This window comes from Penaeus monodon, chromosome 8, assembly GCF_015228065.2.
Source record: "Penaeus monodon isolate SGIC_2016 chromosome 8, NSTDA_Pmon_1, whole genome shotgun sequence".
Classification (NCBI taxonomy): Eukaryota; Metazoa; Arthropoda; class Malacostraca; order Decapoda; family Penaeidae; genus Penaeus; species Penaeus monodon.
This window is the reverse complement of record NC_051393.1, coordinates 30269185-30291684: the sequence shown is the minus strand read 5'-3', so window position 1 is coordinate 30291684 and position 22500 is coordinate 30269185.

Sequence of the window (22500 nt, the reverse complement as noted above, 5' to 3'; positions counted from 1 at the left end):
CATCGCCGGCCTTCTAATTAAGGAGGATCGTCATTAATGGGGCGCTTTATTACTCCCCGCTGATTAAGATATGATGCGGATGTCGATGGTTATCTTTTTTTGTGTACATGTGTTTGTTATTAATATTTTATTCGTTTTTTTATGAAATATTATATTTTTATCGTCGTATTGCGACTTTGGACCAAATATATATTTTCTCCTTTTTTTGTGTATCTGTATCCGCCTCCCCCCCCTCTCTCTCTCTCTCTCTCTCTCTCTCTCTCTCTCTCTCTCTCTCTCTCTCTCTCTCTCTCTCTCTCTCTCTCTCTCTCTCTCTCTCTCTCTCTCTCTCTCTCTCTCTCCCCCCCTTGCATACGAGTGTACAAAAGGCATTTTGTCAAATTGTTTACCGCCTCTAATCTGATTCCTTTCTCCCTTTACAGGTACGTGATGAGGGCGTGTTGGTGCCGCAGAGAGACTGAAAGCGAAGGCCTCAGTGAAGCTCGCAGGGCGCCAATGAAGACATGATTGAAAGCAATGTCACGGGTCAGTAGGCTTCGCTCATCCATCTGGAGCTGATGAGATTCAGTCGGCGCTCGAGCTCTTCCTCCCCTTCTCCCTTCTTTGCTGTTTTACATTTCTCTTTATGTAAGTTGCGTGAATGTGGTATTGAGAATCCGAAGTAACCGCTTCGACTAAGTAACTTACGTCGACGAACGAAGACGAACATGTAGGCCAATATGTTAATCGACATGGCACGTAATAAACAGACGATGAGTGTGGCAGTATATTTTCTATTGCATAATTATATACTTTTCTTGTGTATTCAGCGGCAGAAATATTTAATGTACCACTCTAAAGGGAAATGAAAATCTGAAGTGAAGCGGGCTCTCGGACTTGTGTTGACAACGGAGTGTTGCCACTCACATTACTCCTAATTTTTTAAAAATCGTTGTAATAAGACTATATTTGTTTGTGGAACCTTTCACAAACTACAACTTCAATTCTCACAAATCATACAAAGTGAAAATGACTTTTCCTATTTTGTCCCCGAATTCGTAAATGATGCTAGTAGGCAACGCTGCGAACGTTACCTAAAGTCAGACTGCGATTACAGTCTTCCAGAGTAGAGAATTACTTCGAAGTAAAGCGACTCTAAATTTAACATTTATTTGAGCCGTTAATTGTAAGTAAATTACTTCCGACTCTCTCTCTCTCTCTCTCTCTCTCTCTCTCTCTCTCTCTCTCTCTCTCTCTCTCTCTCTCTCTCTCTCTCTCTCTCTCTCTCTCTCTCTCTCTCTCTCTCTCTCTCGCTCTCGCTCTCACTCTCTCTCTCTCTCTCTCTCTCTCTCTCTCTCTCTCTCTCTCTCTCTCTCTCTCTCTCTCTCTCTCTCTCTCTCTCTCTCTCTCTCTCTCTCTCTCTGTACCTTGATAGAATGTTCAGTAACTGTCTGTGCAGCGAAAAGCGAGGTTGTTTCGCGGGTATGGACATAGGCCTACATCAGCAGCGTGAGTGATCACCGCAAGCAGCCGTAGTGGGAGCTAGAGGCAAGACCTAATAGCCACGCGCCCGGCCAGGCTTGGAAGGCGCCCTCGTGCCTGGTCGGCGATTAAGCCCGCCCGGAAACAATGGGATAGATGAAAATGGGGGGAGTGGAGGGGGCGGGTGGGGGAGGAGTGAGATATTGATAGGGAGATGAGTAGGTGGGTAAGGAGAAGGGGGTGAATCCACGAGGGCCTCCTTCTAAAAATCCCGGGTACTCACGGTGATGGATGGCCGTTAGGTATTAGTGTTATTATTTGGACGGCTGGCTGGAATTAGTCGCCTGGGTTTTCTACTTCTAAGCAGGGGTGTTTTCCTGTGTTTTGTGTTTGTAATGTCAGAGATAGGCACAGAAGAAATGGTGAGTGTTTAATTACAGGTGCCACGTGTTAGGTTATTTAAGATAGTAGGAGAAAGTTCACATTCATAACGAAAACTCCAGAGAGGATTTTCGAAAAAAAAAATCCTTGAAGTGCGCATCTCAATTTTTCCAGACTCTGCCGTGATTTGGGAAGTGAATCTTTCTCCTCCCTACTTCTCAGAAATAGGTTTTAGAAAAGGATTTTGCAAAGACCCCCCCCCCTTCCCTCTCTCCTCTGCAAGTCACATCGACCAAACAAACATCATCGATTCAACCCTCGCCCCGCCATCCCCCCTCCCTCCCCCTCCAACGTTATCATAGTGTTTAGATGGCAGGAGAGACTCATCACTGACTTCGGCTTTTTTATCAGATCCAATATTATGGAGGCGCGAGAGGCAATAACCGTTTGCATATATTAAGCATGGGAGCCGGCGCCTCTGAGCCGTAGCACTTGAGGACCTCGAACTCCAGTTGAGATGATTACAAGCGGTAGGGGTAAATGAAGGCGTTCCTCGATAAGTGATAAGTGTTGGATATTTCGTATCAATATTTACCCCGTAAACACTTTGATCGTCTGCACGTGTGTGCGTGTGTCTATGTGTGTGTACAACTTTGGGCCCTCTCAAGAGGCAGATGCTTTCCCACGAACTTGTTGCATTTTTTAATATTGAGAGTCTATCATCATTATCTTCTTTCCTCTTTCTCTCAGTCCGTTCCTTACTCTTCTCCCCCTGCCTTCTCCTTTTTCCTTTTCTAATCCCCACCGTCTCCCACTTCCATGCCGTCTTCTTCCCTTTCTCTTCCCATTCCCCTTCTCTTTCTCCTTTCTTCCTCCTCCTCCTTTCCTCTTCCTCCTCCTTTTCTTCTTCCTCTTCCTCTTCTTTTTCTTCTCTCTTTCCCTCTTTCGTCATCCTCCTTACTCGCTTCTCTTCTATTAGTCCTCTATTATCCTCACATTTCTTCTGTCACTTGCCCCCTTCCCATTTCTGCGAATCTAAATATGTTGAACTTTGAGACAGATAGACAAACATGCACAGAGGCAAGTATCCAGAGGATGAGAGAGACAGGCAGACAGGCAGGCAAGCAGGCAGATAGACAGACAGACACACAGACAGACACACAGACAGACACACAGACAGACACACAGACAGACACACACACACACACACACACACACACACACACACACACACACACACACACACACACACACACACACACACACACACACACACACACACACACAAACGAGAGAGAAGAGCGAGAAGAGAGAGAGAGAGGAAGAGGAGAGAGGAGAGGAGAGGAGAGAGAGGAGAGAGAGGGAGAGAGAGAGAGAGAGGGAGAGCGTGAGAGAGAGGGAGAGCGTGAGAGAGAGGGAGAGAGTGAGAGAGAGGAGGGAGAGTGAGAGAGAGAGAGAGAGAGGGAGAGGGAGAGAGACTGAGAGGGAGAGAGAGAGAGAGGGAGAGAGAGAGAGAGAGAGAGAGGGGGGGGGGAGACCGAGAGAGAGGGAGAGCGTGAGAGAGAGGGAGGGAGAGAGAAGTTTATTCTTTTGTCGAGCGGCCGCGTTTAAAAGGCATTCTACAGCCTTAATTACAAGCGAGAGAAAAGCCACGTACTTTCGTGCTGACTTCCCCTTTAATGTCTTCCCGTTTATTTTGTCCAGATTATAAATCATGACAGCCAGAAACCCATTAAAGAGGGAAAAGTATATAGAATTAAGAAAATAAAAGCACACGGGCCATGATTTACTGTTGCCAGGCCAGGCCGTGGTGCCGCACGCATTATATTAGAGCTCTCACCCCGCCGCTGAGGTTGTCCAGGCACAGGGGCAGAAAGTCGGCATGCATTAGGGCGAAACAGCTGTCAAGGGGACTGCAAGAGATCATTAATTGGCGCGGGCGCAGAGACGGACAAGCGAACTCTCAAGCGCCAGCCGAGATGGACAGCCGGGCATTCAGACGGCCGGATGTGGGAAGCTGCAGCCGTACATCCTCTGTGAGGAGCGGTATCCACGTTTTATCTGCCATGGATTTTATTGCAATTTTTTGCAGTAAGAACAACTCGAAGGGAGGTTTTATTTTATTTACTTATTCTCTATTCATTGTGTATTTATGGACGATGCTTTTATATATAAATCCTCTCCTTTAAGTATGAATAAGCGATGCTAAACGTGAACAAATACACTTCTACACAAGAGAGAGAAACAGGAAGGCAAGCAAGCAAGCAAGCAGAGAGAGAGGCAGGCAGACGGGTAGCCAGAGAGAGAGAGAGAGAGAGAGAGAGAGAGAGAGAGAGAGAGAGAGAGAGAGACAAGTAGAGAGGTAGAGAGCGAAATAGCCTTGAAGAGCGCCAATGAAAGTACCAAGGAACAGCCCAAGTTGAACGGGGCTCACAGGTGGGTTTACAATGGCCTCGCGCAATGGTCGGAATTAGTGGTGTAGCGGAGATGGTGACTTGATTCCAATTGAGAGGCTGGAGGGAGTTGGATTACCTGGTATTGCGGGCTCTTTGTCCCATTGCGGATGAATAGGGCCGTTCAGGATTGTTTTCATTGGGGACAGGCTATCGTTATTCATGGCGATAATGATAAAGACATGCATTCAGATGCGGTGCATGCGTGGCGCGCGCACACAACGTCACGCGCATATATACATCTCTCTCTCTTTCTCTCCTCTCTTTTCATTTCCTCTTCTCTCCTCTCTCATTTCTCCACCACTCTCTCTTCCCCTCTCCTCTTATTCTTACCCTTTTCTTTCCCTTGTCTCATCTCGCTCCCTCTCTTCTCCCTTCCCTCTTCTCTCCCCTCTCCCTCCTCCTCCATCCCTCTTTTCTACCCACGCTCTTCGCCTCGTAGTAGGAATCACATTTTTTTTACGATGTTGAAGCAAAAAGCGCCGGGCTATGCCGGTTATGAGAGATTAATTCTGCCCGGCTTAGCTTAGGATTCTCCCCTTATGTAAAAGTCATAATTCTGTTATGGGAATTAAGCCTTTCTACAGGAGTTGTTAGTATGTGGTTTGCAAGGATGTTCAGCTAGATAGCAAGGAAGCTGTTTTTGTTTGTGCTTAATGGATAGTAGAATTGATTTAGTTTCTATTTTTGCCACACGTTTTCTATCTTTCTTTTCACACACACACACACACACACACACACACACACACACACACACACACACACACACACACACACACACACACACACACACACACCACACACCACACACCACACACCACACACACACACACACACACACACACACACACACACACACACACACACACACACACACACACACACACACACACACACACACACACACACACACACACATTTATAGGGGAAAATGACTTTTTTTTTTAAACAAATAGGATCACATTTGTTTCAGCGTCAATATTATTGCGATTAAGTGCATGTGCTAATGATAATAATGATAATAGGCAGTACTAATAACGCGTGGACTGGAATTCTGTAACGTTCAGCAAAATCATAGTTATAAAAGTTGCTCATATTTAAGGACTACATTTCTTAGCCAGATAACTAATAGACCATAGAATGCTCTATGAGAAGCTGTCCCCATCCTTCGGCCCGTGCGTGGGTACAGTTGTTTCGATCTGATATAATGGAAAGGAGGCTCTCCTATCCTGTTTCTTTTCATCTCGTCCGAGATTAGTAGCAGCCGAGTGAGAAATTGGTCTGGATTTAAAATTGCAGGTCGACCAGGCAGAGAACGCGACCGTGAGATTGTTGGTGGCCATTGTACCGTACTTCCGTGGACCGTCTGTCGTGACGTCACTCCAGCTGTCCGGCTGAGGGAGGGTGGGGTGGGTTCGAGGGCATGTGGGGGTGTGGCGCTGGTTGCCAAAAGAATGGCAAGCGAGCAGCTGGTTCCGATCTCATGTCAATTTAACAAAGGTTTTTTTGAACTGTGCAGATCTATCTGAAAGTTTTAGCGCCTTCGGGAAAGGCATGGAGGCCTATTCATGGTACATCCAATTCCTTTACTAGCAAGAGCAGCCATTTCGTCTTTATTTTTTGTAGCAAGTTTGAAGTGCATGTGCTTTTTGCCTCTGTTGTGACGCGTGAGCTGGTGATGGGGTCATTATAGTTCCATATTGCTCGCGCATGCCTTGTGAGAAAAAGCTTCGGGGCTATTTTAAGTGCCATATATTGCCACAGTTTTATCGTTGCTTTCGGGAATACACAATGCTTGCTGTATAGAGATATAACCCTGCTAAGCTTGGGCTAATGAGAAAAAGGGTAATATAAGCTTCAAAGATATAATCACTGAATGATAGGGCCTGCCTGATGAGACATTTAACTTGGGGATTTTTATTGTTATTATTTTATTATTATTATTTCTAGTAGGGAAATCGCCATGCATTTAGGGAAAGAAATGGAGAACTGCTGCTTATTATGGCCTCCGTGCTAGTAGTATATCGTTAAGCTGGAGAGTCAAAATTGTTATTTTTACGATCCTTTACTGGACAGATTTCAAATTCAAACATTCGCTTAACAAGGAAAGAAAACAGGGAATATCCACTATCGAGTAAACGCGGAAGATAGACTAGGATTAGTTCTAATAGATTTTTAGGCTTTAACTGGAAAGTCGCAAATGTAGACATAATTGCAGGCACCATCTTCCTCGTGTCCTCGGTTACTGTAATGTCTTCTAGTTATATATGGTAAAGGAGCAAGCAGCCAATGCGTCGTTAAGCCCGGGCTGTGTGCTCATTAAGAGAACCATTATCGCATCCCGTGTCCATCTTGCCGAGGAAGTTCCAGACAATGGAGCCATCCCCGGGGACCTGCACCAGCAGGAGGACCCACCATGGTGCGGGAATCCTGCAGATAAACGTAGTAGGAATAGCTGGCGGGTATTGCTAACTTGTACCATTGTGGAACATGCCCCACTGGAGCTTTTGATCACAATTATGTCTCCCTTCATTCAGTGATCATCTGTAAAGTAAGTGTGTAGATGCTGATTGCTCCTAAAAATTTCGTTATCTGTTTTTATTCTGTGTCAGTAACAAAAGAAAAAAGTTTCCGCGACTGTCCGAATATTGATATATAATATGCGAATGGAATATAAGTTAACCCCGGCGTTTGGAGATTTAAGAAAAAGCGGTAAGCATCGAGAGAAAGACAGCAACATTTAACGTCTCGTTTAGTGGTTGTTTATTTTTAGCTTTCCATCGTCATGAAAGAATCCAGTTCTCGTGTTTCTGTTTTGAAAGGGTCACTAAAGACATAGAATCGATATGATGAATGATACTTGGGAAGCATCGGGAAAGATATGGCGCATCATTAGAAAGAGGCTTCTTTATTCCCATTCTTTATCGAGTCAAAGAAGGTTATTGTGGCCAGATTATGATCATCTCAATTAGTGAATGAGCAATTATGAAAACACAACATGAATTTTTAAGAGCGTCGTAGTCACGTGGTAATGTTACGTGTTACACCGCACTATTGATTTTTCATAGACGCGGCCGTACCCAGATCTCGAGTCGTAAGTGTTTGCTCCGAGGTCTAGAAGATGAGAGATGCATAGCAAGGGATATGGGGGTGGGGTCAGTTCTGGTGTGTTGTGAAATGGCGGGCTGGATACAAAGAACCGCTGTAGTAGAGAGAAAAGGGATTTACAGGGCGTGGAAATATGTCTGACGCAATTATAGCCACGTACTGTGCAGTATTGTATATAGGGTGGAAGAGAGAAATATGGGCTTGGATGAATAGCAAGAGATTAGAGAACTCAATTCTAATATGGAGAAGGTACCACTTCTAGAAGGGTGAATGAAGTTGCTATTACCCTTAGTTCTAAGATGCGCCCCTCACAAGTTGCAGTGGAGACAGCAGATTTCTTGTCGTTTGTGGGAGGTTGACTCCAGGAGATTAACACTAATCTACACAGACATGGGAATGGGGGTCAGAACAAAACACGCGCAACAACCACGTGCCCTGCCAGTCTTGGAAAAGAAACCGCTCAACTCACTCGAGTTCAGCGTCCTAAAGTATAGATGAATTAATGTCCGATGGAGGCAGAGAAGATGGAAAATGAATTGGGATTTGCCGTTGGTTCTATGAAATATTTGCAAATTCTTCCGGAAAGATTAATTAAATTGTAAAAAAAAAATCTTTAAAGATTTCAGCATGGTTTTAATTTATAAAAAAAGTTGTATTCAGCATTAATTTCCTTCTTCCTTTTTAGAATGGATACATTAGTCCCCATTTAATTTGTTAACTTGGCCTGTTATAGTATTCTGCTACTTAAAAAAGTTATAAGGGTCTTTTTATACATTTCACTTCATTGTCTTTATACTTTTAATACTCTGCAATTCAAAACTTTGCAATATGTTTATTTGTACAGTGATATTATTCCATTATATGTTTTTTTATGTCTGATAACGTGGTAGTCTCTTAAGATATTCTAGGGATAAAATGTCAGCTGTAGTTGGCGTAAGGAATATACCTGTCTAGGTCTGCGTAAGCTTGATGTTAATGCCATAGCTGACCACGTTCCCAGACCATCGAAGCTGCCGGATCATTGAATATCGGTCTAATAAGGTTCAGACAGTATTTTTTTAAAGGGATCTGGGTTGAGGTCATGGATGACGAAAGAGCACGGGGTTGGTAGTAGTCAGGGAACTATTACATTTGGGGTTCAGATTAGTTGGTGTCAGTTGCTGCTGAGGTTCGGTCCCACGTAGATTGCGATTAGGAACGGGCCCCGTTACAATAGCCTTAATCTTGCTTCCGCGTGAACGGTCTCGCGGATCTGCTCATACAGCAGGTTGTCCCTTTATTATATTGACTCTAAAGAAAAGACAGACGAAGGATTCTTGGAGGTTATTTTTATTCTGATAATTTTAAATTATATGTGGGTTGGGCTCTTTGTTCTCGTAGACATATACATGTTGTTCCGTTGTATGTTGTGATATAAGGTGAAATATCTGTCCCAAGACAAGAAGCCGTTGAGCCCATAATTGAATACATCATTTTATCAAGGGAAGTTCCCGAAGAATGTTATCTTGCAGGGAAGCGGCAATGAACTTGGGCGTGGAAGGAGACGAGCGTTATCATATGTAGCCTTTCATATCTTACCCTTTCCCCCCCTTTCTCTTTTTTTACTTTCCCCCTCTTCTCCCCTTCAACTCCACGAACTCGCCTAAAAGGGGTAATTAAATTGTGCGAGATCTCGAGGACGTTGCAAGTTTGGAAAGGTGTCTTTCGGAGGGAGCGCGTCAGCAGCACAAAGAACGTGAAGGGAGGACGTCACAGATGCTCACATATCGTACACTTTACCCTAACATATGTGGAGCTACAAAAGTTACATTTTTTCCATCCTTTCTTTTTGTAAATACATTTTTGTGATCAAGATAGAGGAGAACGTCTTCACAATACGCCTTTTTCAGTGAGGTAATGTAAGCTCGGGCTCCGTCTGAGTAGAGCGGATTGTGAGTCGTCGTCGTTGTGTTCTTGCGCTCTGAAATGGGAATTGAAATTGAAGTTGGAAAGTTGGAATAGGAATTGAGCCTTGGGACTGTTTTGTGAGTGAAATTGATGTGACATGGGTTTACCAGGTTATTAACATTTGAATGTGTACACTGAATTTGTACCTTGGAGGTGACAATTAAGAATAGTTATTGGAACATATCAAATACAGCAGTGTTTTGATTCACTGATACTGTGTATCAAAAGTAGGAAATACGCCTGAGCAAATCACTCACTTTGAACTCGATTATCTCCTTTTTCTTGTTGTCATGGAAATAAACGTTTAACATTACTTTCACATGATTTTGCCGGTGTCATGTTGAACGATTTTCATGACAGTTGTTTGAATAAACCTCTGCAATTGTAGCAAAAGATTTCCAAATAGTCGATTTTAAGAAGTCAACAATTATTGTGTTCGTGTATTTGTAAGAGTGAATATTTAAAATATTGGATTATTATTTACCAACAAAGGAACCCAGAGTGAGGAAGGAAATGATTATGGCGTTTTTGTCCTTTTTATCTTGCGTGAGTCAGAACGGTTATGATAACCAGCTCTTTTTTATGGGGATCCCTTTTCGCAGTGTGCTTCTATCTGTTTAGTGCCCGGGGACGGGGACACAAGAGGCCCAGGATGTGTGACCGGCAGAGGGTACTCAGGACATGACGGCTGTTGTTGTTTCTTTGTGCTGGCTCTGGCGGTTTTTACAGGAATTAGGGGGGTTGAACACTCGAGCTCGGACCTCCGCCGGATATTTTTCTTTATTTCATTTATTTTATTGATTATTTTGAAGTTGGTTTGTTGCACTTTTTAGTTTTCAGGAATCTCTCTATTTGTGCTATCGCAATTTGTGGTTTTGTTGTGACACCAAGTTTATCGTGTTAACCACTAAATTACGTCCTGAATCATGTAATACTCTTTTACGAAATAATTGAATAGTATATCGACTCATGGAAAGTCCAGCTCCAAATGACATCTTTCCAATAATCATATTAGGTGCTTTGTAGTCCTTTCGAGATTATAGGAATCCTTTTCGTTGTTGGAGAGGTAGAGATCAACATAACGACGCGTGCCCTTTGTCCTAGCACGGGAGCCTTGGGGCGACCAATCACGCCCTCCTGCCGTGAGCTGGTCCTTGTGTGCGAGTGCCGAGAGCAAGGGTGGAGAGGGCACGAGAGGCTCGCAGTAATGTATCAACAACGCGGCACGTGCTCGAGGAGGGATTGGCACTCACACTCCTCCCCTGTGACAGTGCCAGTCTCAGACGGGTAAACATTAAGTTTTATGAGATTGCAGCTCCGCGTCGTTGGTATGGAGTGCAAGGGGGCTGGGGAGAGACTAATGCAATCTTGAGCTGATACGAGGGCCTAGATGCACAAGGACAGGCCCCCTGTGAAAGGCGATGAACACAGGCACTGCACTGAGTTACGCACATGGTTTTGAGTTCTGGTTTATCAGGAATGATACACGACTTTGTAGTTGGGAGAAACGACGGAGTCACTGAATGGAGGAGCTGGTTCCAGCCCGTCAGATTAGCTGCTCCAAACAAAGGGAGAGAAGGAAAGGGGAGGGATTAAAGGACCCCTACAAACACCAACAAACACGAACAGGGATGTTATGACGTGACGGGTTATTCAGCGCAGGAAAAATCTGTGTCGATCTATCCCATTAAATTGTGTGACTAGACAGTCCTAAGCCACGCATTGATATTTAAAGTTGTGAGTCATCGCTGAGGCACAGCGTGGAAGTGGAGGGAACGCTCCACTTCAAGGTTAATATTATAGTCACTGATAACACATTGGTCAGGGGATCCGATGTCATTGTTTACCAACACGTTCGTTTCGGCGACATTAAGGCGATATGAGCCGCAGTTCGAAGACTGTTCGGAGTCTTGTGTGTTTGTTGCGACGGCAATTAGACTGTGGTTATGTACAGTGTGGTTTTCAGACGCTCGCTCCTTCTCTTGGTCTTCCTTCAGTGCTCGCGCAACAGCAAGCCGGCTTGCCCCTTTTTGCGGCCCTCTTTCTTAATAGCTTCTTCCTTGTTACACTTACACACTTACGTACACGCACACACGCGCACGCGCGCGTGTACCCACTCAACCACTCACTCACCTCCAAACTCACTCACACTTACACTCAGTCTCACACGTACGTGAACTCTCTCCTCCCCTCTCCTCTCCTCTCCTCCCCTCTCCTCTCTTCTCCTCTCCTCTCCTCTCCTCTCCTCTCCTCTCCTCTCCTCTCCTCTCCTCTCCTCTCCTCTCCTCTCCTCTCCTCTCCTCTCCTCTCCTCTCCTCTCTTCTCTTCTCTTCTCTTCTCTTCTCTTTCCCTTTCCCTTTCTCCCCCTCTACCTCTGTCCCCACAACATCTTTCTGCTGCTTCCCGTCTTTACTCTTCCCATCCCCCCTGCCGTCCCTCAGCCACCCCATCCCACTTTTTTCCATCTCTCTCTCTCTCTCTCTCTCTCTCTCTCTCTCTCTCTCTCTCTCTCTCTCTCTCTCTCTCTCTCTCTCTCTCTCTCTCTCTCTCTCTCTCTCTCTCTCTCTCTCTCTCTCATTTCTCTCTCTCTCTCATTTCTCTCTCTCTCTCTCTCTCTCTCTCTCTCTCTCTCTCTCTCTCCATCTCTCTCTCTCTCTCCTCTCTCTCCCTTCTCTCTCTCTTTTCTCTTCTCTCTCTCTCTCTCTCTCTCTCTCTCTCTCTCTCTCTCTCTCTCTCTCTCTCTCTCTCTCTCTCTCTCTCGCTCTCGCTCTCCTCTCTCCCTCCCTCTTCTCCCTCCCTCCCTCCCTCCCTCCCTCCCCTCCTCCCTCCCTCCCTCCCTCCCTCCCCCCTCCCTCTCCCCCCCCCTCTCTCTCTCTCTCTCTCTCTCTCTCTCTCTCTCTCTCTCTCTCTCTCTCTCTCTCTCTCTCTCTCTCTCTCTCTCTCTCTCTCTCTCTCTCGCTTGCGCTCTCCTCAGACTCGGCGTCACCAGCACAGAGAACCGGTTGTTTCCCTGAACAGCATTTCAAATGGTTTCATTAGATTCAGTTGTTGCTCATTGCCGGATGTTTACCCACTCCCCGACCTCTAAGTTCATTCGCATGAGCGCGGTGATACCAAAAGGAATATTAGTTTTGTATTGACTTTGATTGGGGTTTTATTACTCGCAAGGAGATTGCCGCCAGCGCGTGAGAGATAAGCTCAGGGTTATTGACACGGATTGAGTATTTGCATTTCTTTAAAAAAACTTACATCTTTTGTTTTACTTCCGAGCTTAAAGTACTTTTTTGTCCGATTGTCAAGGTTATCAAGCGGAGCTGTGCTTACTAACTCCTTAGAAATGCGTATATGCTTTGCATGTATGGTAATTAGTGGTGGTATTATGCCGTTCCATTTGATTGCAGGATCTACAGGCAGTGCATTTACTTTTTCAAGGACATTGCAGTCATTCTCTCTCTCCCTTCCTCCCTCCCTCCCTCCTTTCCTTCCTCTCCCCCTCCCCCCCTCTCCCCTCTCCCCTCTCCCCTCCCCCCTCCCTGTCTCTCTCCCTGTCACCCCCTTTCCTCTCCCTCGCTGAATTGGTTTCTCTTTCCCTCCCCCCTCCCCTCTTCCCCATTCCCCCTCTCCCCCTCCCTTCCTGTCATCTCTCAGGGCGAATAATTTCGAGAGAGGAATTAAAAGGTATAAAATTTGGAGTCACTTCCCACTGTACGATTTCAGGAGAACGAGGAGAACAAAGATTGCACTTCCGCATGTACATGCTCGTCTTACTAAAGTAGTGAATGGGTGATATGGATAAAGCCACTGTAGAAACACAAAGCTCCACACAGGATTAAAGTTTTTCACCTGTGTGCGTGTCCACTGAGGAAGGCATTGGTACTCAGCGCCTTGGCAGCCTCCCCTAAGCGCCGTCCAGCCCAAGAGCCTCCGCCGCCTTGGGCTACTACACAGATCTCCACTCAGAGCTCATTACGCAGAGGGCCATCGCGATCGCTCATCCCGTGGCGTAATCGACGATCGTGCTCTTCAGTCTGCCTTTTCATTAGGCGGGCTAATATGAGAGCCGGATATAGATCTGCTTCGGTGCCAGTGCATGCCGCCTCTTGTCATGCGGTCTTGATCCCTTCATGCCTGGCGGAGCGGTCACCTCCATTTCCGGCGGCGATTGGAACTAAATGGTGTCTGTCACGCATGATCCCTGCCAGGGCCTGCTTGCTTCCCTTACATGCTTGCCTTCTTTCTAAGTCTGCCTTCTTTCTAAGTTTGCCTCTCTTACATGTTTACCTTCTTTCTAAACTTGGAAAGGCGTTCTGACATTATGTGAGAAAATATGCACGGAGCGACGTTGATATACACGCCGGATGAGAGTTTCTTGTCAGTTCGTTTGCATTGAACAGGGCTTAATGAAATTCTATGAATGACCGTATACGGTATCATATATAAAGCCTTGCCTGTCAATATATTTGCAACAACTTTTATTTATATTTTCATGTGCTTCCTAGTTATCAGAAAAACAATTTAAAGTGGTGCGAAATTGGATGTATATCGTAATGGCATCCATGTTTATCCCTTTGTATATTTGTAACGATTTTAAATGAATTCAAAATATAATAAAAAACTATTGGAGCACTGTTGAAGTGAGGAGAGGAAAAATGCATTTCCTTCACGTATTGTTTCTCATCGTTTCAGTCAGATAATGAACGGTACTTCAATCGACATTGTAACTAAGGTTCATTTGATTTAATTATATATTTTTCCTCCCTGTCCATCAGTGTTTTCGGCATTTTATTCTGGATTTGTCCCGCGGGGAAATGGAACTAGAACGTTGCAGCAACGGCCGGATGGGAGGTAAGGGGGCGGCGGGCCCCGTCGACTCTCGACCGCTACCTGGCGAGCTGGCATGCCAAAATTTCGTCTTATCAGTTTCCAATTCCGTCCTTATGTACTACCTCTTCCCCTTTTAGCATAAATATATATTTTCATGACGCCTCCATCCCTCTTTCGCCTCCTTTTCTTACAACGCTTCTACCAGTTTTTCCACCACCACCTCCTCCTGTTTTTGCTCCCCGTACCATTTCTCTATTCTTCCTCCACATCCGGCTCCTTACTCTCCTGCCACCCGTCCTATTCCTCACTTCCCTCTTCAACAACTACCCTTTTCTCTCTTCTCCTCCTCCTCCTCCTCCTTTTTGCCTCCGTTCGCCCTCGGCTTGTCGTCCTCTTTGGAAAGAGACGGCGATTATGCGCGATTGCCACGTACTAAGATTGCAGAGTCCCAAGTCCTTATTGTTCCGCGATTGCGTTGGTTCCCGTTATCTAGCGCTGCGTGTGATCGCCAGGCAAGGGGGCGCTCAGATTGCAATCTCTTTTTGCACGCAGAGAATATAGAATAATTTGTGCGGATTAAAAAATGAATTAACCGAACAGAGGTAACTTGACGAAGATAGATGCTAAGCCTATATTTTTTTACGCTTTAGGATTCTAGAAACAGAATCTGAACCCATGCACGGTCCGAATCGTTAGTTTAATCTCGTAGCCTTTTAGACCCGTCTGGCGAAAGACTAAAGGTGCGTGTTTGGTCTGTGCGGATAGAGTTATTTTCCCGCCGATGAAGTAGTAACTGCTCAGGGAAAACGGACTGCACGAGCCACAGAAAAATGGTTTCATACATGGGTTTCGGTGGTGCATGGTATGTGGGTGAGAGAGGGTGGGGGTGGGAGGCCGGAGAGGCGGGTATGGAAGGGGAGGGGGGAGAAGTTAGTAGGGAGATGAGGATGAAGTGGTGGCTTTTAGGGCATTTTTTAGTGTGGCGACCGTAGTTAAGGCTTCGGTGGGTGGTTCGAGGAGAAACTGCGTCAAAAGGGGCGGAGGGAAAAGTCGTATGCGATTTTTTTTTGCCTCGAGGTGAAATGAAGTGACAGGCAGGAAAAGTGGGGGTGGAGCATGAAGTGGAGTGAGCGAAGTTGGGCGCTGGTGGAAGAAGGGAAACAGATCGGGGTCCGCTGAAGGCTGGGGGTTATTGGAAGCTTTCTGCTTTAGTGTGGGGAGAAAAAGGAGCGGAGACAGAACGAGGGAGAGGAGAAGACAGAGGAGCAGAAGTAGTATATTTTTTATAATGATAACATGCGTGTCAATATTAGCTAATGACAGTTAATAATACAAAAAATATTGATGATAGTGGTAATGATGGTGATAATGGTAATAGTAGTTGTGATAAAAGTAATAATGATGATGATTATCAGAAAGTTAATAATAACAGTAATAATAACATTAGTAATCATGCTGGGGAGTGATAATGCTGATAATGATAATAATAATGATAATAGCAATGATGATAATGGTGATGATGATACTAATGATAGTAATAGTAATAATCGTAGTAATAGTAATGTTAAGGATGATGATGATGATTAATAATAATTTTGATAACAGTTGCGATAAGACACTGAAGAAAGTAGAGGAAGAGAATAGAAAGAGAAGCGGTGTTCACATTAATTCGGGAAGTTTGGCCCGCCTTAAATCATGGTCGGTTCCGGCATCCCAGAGGTGTATCGCCCTCACTTCCCATTTTTTACGACCTCGGCACGCATATGTTCGCATTCTGGTATCCATAATTATCTCGTTTAATTTGATAACACGGCCAAGAAGAAAGACCTATTTGGTATAATTGCCTTACGTATACATATGCATTGGCACTGGTGTTTGAGTGTTATTATCTTAATTTGCTAACATGTTCTGCAATGGCGTCATCGTTTGTTTTTGAGGAGGAAGAGACTTGTTGCCAAATTAGATTATTTACTGCTGGCTTAAGGGTGTGAAATTTGACAAGGGTGACGTAATGCCTAGTGGCGAATGAATAAGCAGGAAATAATGGCAAGTAATAATAGAACAGCATAATGACTCAATGGGTGCATGCTGTGCAAGCGGAGAGAGAGGCAATGGAGAACAAGGAATACAGTGTCTTGAGAGCGACTGAAGAAGGCGAGACGAGATATTTACCTGGTATTACGTGGTACCATCTGAGTCATCGCCGGAAATAGCTGTGATGCCGGAATCAGTGTTCGCGAAGTTCCAGAAGGGAAAAGGAAAATATAATATTGATGCTTTTTTGTTAGTACGTTCAATTTGTTTGATACGAAAATAGTGGGGGATGTCTGAATTTAACGAAAAAAATATGATCAGTTACGTAGCATTAAGGGCCTTGTTTTGATCATTCGCTGTCGTGTTGTTAGGCCGCATTTCCTCCCAGATCGATGTAACAGTTAATAAAGAATTCATGACACTTCATTTCCGTCATCGGGTTGTCGCATTTTTGTCTTTTTTTCTGCACTTACTTGCATAACACAAGTGTTCTCCAAGTATAGCGTCTTTTTTGTCAATAGGACATCTATTTTTGTTCGTATTTGTGTATACTTTGGCTCTATGACATTTCGGAGGGCAAGATTCTCATCTCGTTTCTCAGTGTATTCCCGCTGCCAGCGCTCACTCCTAGAGCCGATCGAGAGGGAGTCCTGCCTAGGCTTGACGAAGGGAAGCAGCAGCGACGTGCAGTCACGTAATGCCGCCGTGTCTCGGGCGGCTTGAAGTGAGCGGCTGCCCCGGGTATTGTTGTGTCTGTGGCTCGGCGCTCGGTGTTGGGTTATTGGACACTTTCGTGCATGGAGGATCATTCACTCGTGATTGCTTTTGTTTACAAATGGAAAGAAATAAGTCGCGATGATGTTTATAGATCGATTTATTATTTTGATCACTTTCCTCCGGTCTGCACTGTTTGTTTTGTTTCCTTTCTTTAGCTGGTTCCCCATCGCCCACGCACCGGGTGGCTCTTCGGCCGCGCCTCTCTTCTCCTATCAGAGTGTGGGTGCGGTTTCTACCCTTGCACACCTCGCCGCCATGCCTCGCCCACGCCTTTGCATCCTCTACCCCCTCCCCCTCTCTTCCTGCTAACCCGCCCACACCCACTTACGCCCCCCCCCCCCCACCAACAATGACCCCTTCTCACCCTCTTCCTTTCCACTCTACCTCGTAATTCATCTTGAACTCTCCAGCCTACTCTGACTGCACCTTCTTTTGTTCTACTTGAAATCGGCTTTGGCGATTGTTGGTGTACGACTTTTTGCTTTTGTTATTCTCACTGTTTGTGTTTTTTTTATGTCAGTGGTACAAAATCTGTATGTAGTTGGGTCGAGTGCCAACTGTATGCTTCCTCTTCCGAGTTGGCGCTGATATATCAGATGGATTCCAGCAGCGCAGACCCAGCTTTGCTCTTTCCCTGTAGCATTTCGATGTTCATTTTCGCCGTATTCCGGTTCCCAGTCAGAATTTGATTCAGTGATATCACATTTTCTTCCTCGTGCGCACGTGTCTGCTCAGGCTTGGTCCTTTCGTACTTTGTCTGCTGTCGGCTGAAGGAATTTCCTGTCATTTTACGAGTGACTGAGAGACCGTGCAACCTTTTACGTATATCCCGCGCTGCCGTCTCTTTCGCTAGATGGAGGGACGGGTGTAGTCGCTCCTCTCAGCCGGATTTTTACCTGACGTTTGTGTTTTTTTAAACTTGATTTTTTTTCTCCTTTGTGAAGGGTTCCCCTGATATCATTTTATAGAGTAGTTCATTCCTTTTTTGTATAAAATCATTTTGATGCATGTTGCAGGATTTGGATTTCCATATTCCTTGCATTCCCGGAGCCTCCCAAAAGCTGTTCTTTCATGAAAATTAATCGAAGCATTTTCCTTAGAGTGAAGGCCCTCTTAAGAAAAAAATTAATAAGTTTCCAGGCGACTAAACCTCGAAGGTCTTGTGACTCTTGCAAAAGGAATAAATTCAATACATTTGATACGCATTGTGTGGAGCGAAGGTGTATGGGTTATGCGGCCACATCCAGTGCCCTTTCTTGCAGTGCAGCGTGCTATCGCGCCGCTCCCGCTTACCCGGCGCTTTGGGTTCCGAGAGATAATGTCGCGAATATTGCAACATTGCGCCGTTATTGTTTACATATCGATATTTGTTTTCTTTATTAGACTCGGCATGTACACACCCGAACTGACATACACCTACACTAAACACACCTGCAATAAACACGCACGCGCACGCGCGCGCACACACACACACACACACACACACACACACACACACACACACACACACACACACACACACACACACACACACACACACACACACACACACGAAAAAATATGGCGACACTTCGCGAAGGCAACCAAGGGAAACAACGCAAAAATAAAGCTAACGCCGCAGCACCTTCCTGATTGATCTTTGGGAGCGGCGTTCCATAGGCCTACAGAATATATCAGTCTTTCCCCTCGCCCCAGCCTGCCAGCCTGCTAGCCTGCTCACTCGGGAATCCAATTTAGGACTATGCTGTGCACACCCTCAGATAAACAGGGGTTAGGATGCCTCCTCATGCCTGCGAGAGAGGGCGAACTGGAGATGATCTGTGGGAGAGAGAGGGACGAGAAAGAGAGGGGAATAGAGAAGAAAGAGAGGGGACGACTACTGATAAAGACGACAACATTGTTGAAAGGGAGCGTAGATGGCGAGCTCGGCGGGGATATCGAGGCCAGCTGTGAAACTTGCCTCTCATTATTATTGTTGTTGCTGTTGCTGTTGCTGTTGTTGTTGTTTTCTGGTGATGTAGTTGTGTTATCGTTGTTTTCCAGATTGGTGAGAATTTTTTTTAAGTCGAAGTCATGTGTAGATTGTCAAGTTGGTCTGTAAGTGGTAGATAGCAGGGGGAAATGAGTCAGATGCTATGGAAACACATTCTCTCTCTTTCTCTCTCCCTCTAATTTTCTCTCTCTCTCTCTCTCTCTCTCCTCTCTCTCTCTCTCTCTCTCTCTCTCTCTCTCTCTCTCTCTCTCTCTCTCTCTCTCTCTCTCTCTCTCTCTCTCTCTCTCTCTCCCCTCTCTCTCTCTCTTATATATAATATATATATATATATATATATATATATATATATATATATATATATATATATATAATCACTCACTCACTCAGACTCTCTCTCCCTTGTTGTCTCTTTCTTACACTCACTTTTCTACCTTTCTTTGTGTGTCGTCTCAGTCGTTAGTAAGATGTTTGTAACCCTGGGAATCAACACTTGGGACGTGGATGGTCAGTTTTGCGGGAAGTTGAGAGGGGTTCAGTCCGCACTTACGACGGCCGCGCCAGGTGCAGAGGGAAGTAAACATTCTTTTTCGAAATGCCATTTTGACATTTTGACTTTTATTTTTATTTTATCATTTAACTGTAGTTGTTTGGTGATCTGAGCCCTTTTTGTAAAGTATATTGAAATCGTAGCTGTTATTTACTTTTATTTACGTGCTCTACTACATTTCACAGCACTCATTGGACATCTTTTCTTTGCAGGTATGTTTAGTACTGGAATGTACATGGATGCCCGTCATCTGGGTACGAGTTGTTAGGTGGCGAGGACACCAGATACAGTGAGTGCCTTTCCAAATCATGGAACATTAGCATTGGTCATTATGCAGCTAATAATCTTAAAACCTTCCGTCCTCTGAAGCCTTCCCTCCGCAGTAGTCGCTTTTCACAAACAGAACAGTATCGTAGTTAGTGTCACTGCACTCTCCTTTCCATTCTACATTGAACAGTCAAAAGGTGAAGATGACATGCGTACATTCCACCTATACGCGCATTCGCAATTGGCCCAAGCGCGCGCACGCACGGAGGACACACGCACCCCTCCCCCATCCTCCACTTACGAACGTGCAGCAACTAGTGCATCTATCTTATCGAGTTCGGGAAAAAAGTCTTTACTGTGTAGGCTGCATCTAGACCTCCAGGTTTTGTACGTATTTTAGCCCGTGACAATCTGTGGCTGCCGCACTTTTTTTTTTTTATCTCCCTTTCCCTTTCTTTTTTTATCTCGACTTTCTTTCGTTTTCCTTGGCATGTGGCGAGAAGCATCCTGTCTCGCCTTTGATGATTGTGTAAGTTTGGGACGACGGTGTTCGGGTAAAAGTGGCGCTTTCCCTTTGTCTTGACTTTTTTTTTTTTTTAGAATAACATTTTTCTTGGGTGAAGTTGGGGTGAGGAGGGGAAGAGATTGTGGCGGGTGGAGGAGGCGGAGGAGGTGGAGGGAGTTTTTTGAAATGGCGGGGTGAGTGAGAAGGGGAATCGCCTGCCGAGGAGAGGAATCCCTTGCTCATGCTTCCTTAGATAAGTAGGATTCCGCTTGTTCATCATCTCAGGTTCTTAGATTGAAAAATACAAATTCTTTACAAATTCTTAAAGGTCTGAAGTCATCAACCTGCTTCATTTTGCACCATCATTGTTGTTGCACCTCCCTTGTTGATCATTTTGGGCATCACACACCTGGCGCCTCAGCCTCCCGCAACCTGACCTTAGACAACAGAAGTATTTCCTTTACGATGTATATATATATATATATATATATATATATATATATATATATATATATATATATATATATATTATATATATATATATGTATACATATATTCATACACATACATACATACATATACACATACATTCTTACACATACGCATACATGCGCGCGCGCGCGTGTACACACACACACACACACACACACACACACACACACACACACACACACACACACACACACACACACACACACACACACACACACACACACACACACACCACACAACCCAAACATATTCTTCCTTTAGTGTATTTTATCCAGCTTTTCATGTAGTTTTGTGTTTGGAGCAGCATTTTGCTTATATTATTCGATTTTGATAGCGCACTTGCTTTCCCCCTTTCCCCCCTTTACGAGAAGAATAAAAACCTCGTTCCCTTAACCGGCGAGGGCTCTTAGCCGAACAAGCTTCCTCGCTTTATCCCCGGGCGCTCGAGAGGAAGGCCGGGCTCAAGGGCCTCTCACTCGCCCAACCGCGGGCTCCGAGTGTCGGCAAACGCGCTCGGCCAATCCGACGAGAGCGGTGTCCCTGGATGATGACCAATCGGGGCTGGAATAGGGGGTGGAGGGTGGAGGAGGGGGTGGGGGAGGTCCGATGTTTAGGCAGGGAGGAACAGGTGGGATGAAGGGAGGTAGGGAGGAGAGAGGAGGAGGAATGAGTGAATGAGAAGGGAGAGGGAGGGAGCAAGGTAGATAGGGAGAGGGGGAAAGAGAGACAAAGTATCCGAGGCCTATAGTATTTACGGCAGAAGTAAAGGCAGGAAAGAGAAGTGGAAAGGAAGGTAAAATGAATGTGATCGGAGAGAGCAAGGCGGAAAGGAGGAGAGGGATGCAGGCTGAAAGTGTGAATGGCGAACAATGTATAAGTCAGAAGTAAAGAAAGCGAAAATTGGGGCACAGAGGAAGGAAGTGTAAAAAACAAAGAGTGTCTATGGCAGAAGTAAAGGCATTAAGAAGTACTAGTTTGTTTGGAGTTAGGGGGACAGACAGCAGGCAGGCAGGCAAGAGGGCAGGCAGACAGGCAGGCAAGCAGACAGACAGACAGACAGACAGACAGACAGACAGACAGACAGACAGACAGACAGACAGACAGACAGACAGACAGACAGACAGACAGACAGACAGACAGACAGACAGACATACAGACAGACAGACAGACAGACAGACAGACAGACCGAGGGATGGGGGGAGATGAGAGTGAAAGAAGGTAGAAGACAAATAAAATAGAATTAAGGATGGTATTAAGGTTAGGAAGGGACAGGTGGGACGCATAAAGAAAGAAAGAAAGAATGCGGAGGGAGGGAAAGAGGGATTAATGAAAGGACAGGTAGTAAATTGATCAGAATCGGAAGCAAGGAAGAATAGAGATTAGGATTTTTTTAATCAAGCAGGTTCCTGAAGCAAGATGGCGCTTGGTCAAGAGGTTTAGAGAAAGTGGAAGGAAAGAAACTAGGGGAATTCCTTATCTGAAAGAGAGAGAGAAATGGAGAGAGGGAGACGGAGGGAGGGAAAGGAAAGGGGGAAACGTCATGAACTCTCAGCAAAATGAAAATGCTCTTACGGGGAGGAGGGAAGGCGTCTCGCGGTTGAGGGGATTGTATCTTGCCTTGAGTCACCTGCGACGTCGGATGATCGCGGAGAGGATATAATAAGGTGAGTCTCAGTCGCTCCTCGTCCTCTCATCGTCTCTCTCGTCTCTC